Here is a 2,360-nt window from a genome sequence, read left to right as displayed (position 1 = left end):
GGGTAAATTTAGAAGCACACAGCAGGCAGATGCTGAGGCATGCTAAACGGGATCTGTGGAGGAAATAAAGAAATCCGGTTACATGACAGACCATATAGACGACAGTTGTTATACTAGTGTACATGGGGGGAGGGGGGAGGTGGTAAAAAAGAGGGAGGGGAGGAAGGGGAGAGAGGGGTGGTTGCCTCACGACAGGAACTAGAATCAAAGTACATATTATTAATATAATGTACTATTCAAGTGAAAAGAAACAGTTTACATCAACGTAGGTTAAAATTAAGTTGTATTTTTTTTCAGAAACGAAACCGATGGTTCACATTAAAATCAATAACAATAACAACAACAACAACAACAATAATAATGATATAATAATAACAATAATAATAATCATCATCATAATAATAATAATGATAATAATAGATTCGGGGTTTTTTTGCGCTCTATCCTAAACGAGGGAAAAGATTCTGGACAAGATGACAACATGGCTAGGTGCAGCAAGAATAACAGACACCATATTGCTGCAACGCAAGACAGAGAGAAGTGGAGGTCCATGATCGCCCACGCCAGTCGGCAAGGCACCGGATGATGATGATGAAGACCCTAAACGAGTATATAAGCTCTGAGCGTTTAACAGTGATTTATCTTAGCAAAAACACAATGATGATCAACAGGCAGGAAAGGATTGTATTGTATAAGAAGTTATAAGACCACAAAAGAACACCGGAACAACTTACAGAAGGTAATTTTGTCATAATTAACGGTGGACCCCTAGTAAAAAGGAACAGCAAATACAGTTGCACGGCAAAGTTTACGTTTAAACACGTGTACATGAAACGACTGGGGCAAGAACAGAGGCACACAAGAGAATAGTGGAGCAACGAATCAAGCAGTTGTTGACGTTTCTCTCTCCTTTTGTGTATGTTACTATCTAATAACACCTTTAATATTCGGCATTATAATATGACCAGCTAGTGTTTCCAGTTACATATTAAAAGGAAAAAATAATAAAGACACCACCTCTCCAGGCACCCCCCCAAAAAACAAAACAAAACAACAACAACAACAACAAAACGACAAAAAGTGACCCAAGAACACGAGTTACAGGATAACACTAGACTCTAATAACAGCAACTTGGAACCAAGCTCATGTGTGTGTGTATCACCACTGGAAAACAAGAGTACGTATTCACCCAGAACCGTTTTCACACGTCACACGTAGCGTATAAACAACATCTCTGTGTGCAGCCACAACACATCTTCACAACAATTGTATTCCCCGCGGCCGGTTAAATTGCTACACATCACACATTCGGACAGGATGCAGCGCAAGCACACACCAACAAAGCACAGTCAAGCCGGGAGGGCGAAATCAGGCGCGGCCAAGCGTGAGAAGCGATAGTCAATGAAGACAAAGCTTAGTTGACTCGACAAAGAGGGCAGCCACGCCGACTGAAACGGAACAAATCGAGTCGAACTTTGAAGAAGAAACAAAGTGCCCACTATCTGACTCTTTTGGGGAAAACGAGCCGTTGGCTGGTACATTAACCGAGTGAAATGGAGTCGAACAATTGAAAGTCCCCGAATTTGATTCTATTCCAAGTGACTCGCGTTAGTGTTTGCAGCAGTTTGCTGAGATTCGCCTCGCTTCGCCTTGCTTCGCCTTGCTTCGCCTTGCTTATATTATTATTGTTTCCGTATAATAGGCTAAGCTTCCACTACAGCAACCCCTCATTAGGTTACAGCTACTTGCATTTGTCAGCGATTCCCGAGAGTGGGTTCTTCAGCACAATACAGCACAACAAAGAGACAGTAAGAAAAACATTATAAAAAAGATAGCGCAGTTATTAGTGAGGGACTCCCTAACGCGAAGCTGAGAGACTTGAATGCAGGGCTGGGCTACAATCCGGTTTCTAAGAGTGCCCAGCCTTTTTGCCCACGTAGACTTAAATAGCCCTGATTCAGCTAAATCGTGTCAGGCGCGGGGGCGACTTCACAATAGACATCTCTGACCTAAATAACATCTCGACGGAACAGTATTCAGCTAGCCGCTGTTCTAATAATAATAATGTTATCATTTTAATAAATAATGATAAAAAAAGCCCTCGACCCAAAAGGAGGGATGCTTTGTCGTCTTAATTTTTTTCCTTTCCGAAGGATGGTTCATTTGACTTGACGTCTAACTCGTTCGCCGGTCAGTCAGAGCACTCCAGTTTACCATCTCTTATTTCTAGACGTTTGGATGGAGAATATTATCAGTAACTCCCCCCCCTCTCTCTCTCTCGCTCTCTTTCTGTCTCGCTCTCTCTCTCTTTTTCTCTCTTTCTCTCTCTCTCTCTTTCTCTCTCTCTCTCTCTCTCTCT

This window comes from Aplysia californica, unplaced genomic scaffold (genome assembly GCF_000002075.1).
Source record: "Aplysia californica isolate F4 #8 unplaced genomic scaffold, AplCal3.0 scaffold00061, whole genome shotgun sequence".
NCBI classification, from domain to species: domain Eukaryota; kingdom Metazoa; phylum Mollusca; class Gastropoda; order Aplysiida; family Aplysiidae; genus Aplysia; species Aplysia californica.
Note: the sequence above shows the minus strand (reverse complement) of the source record.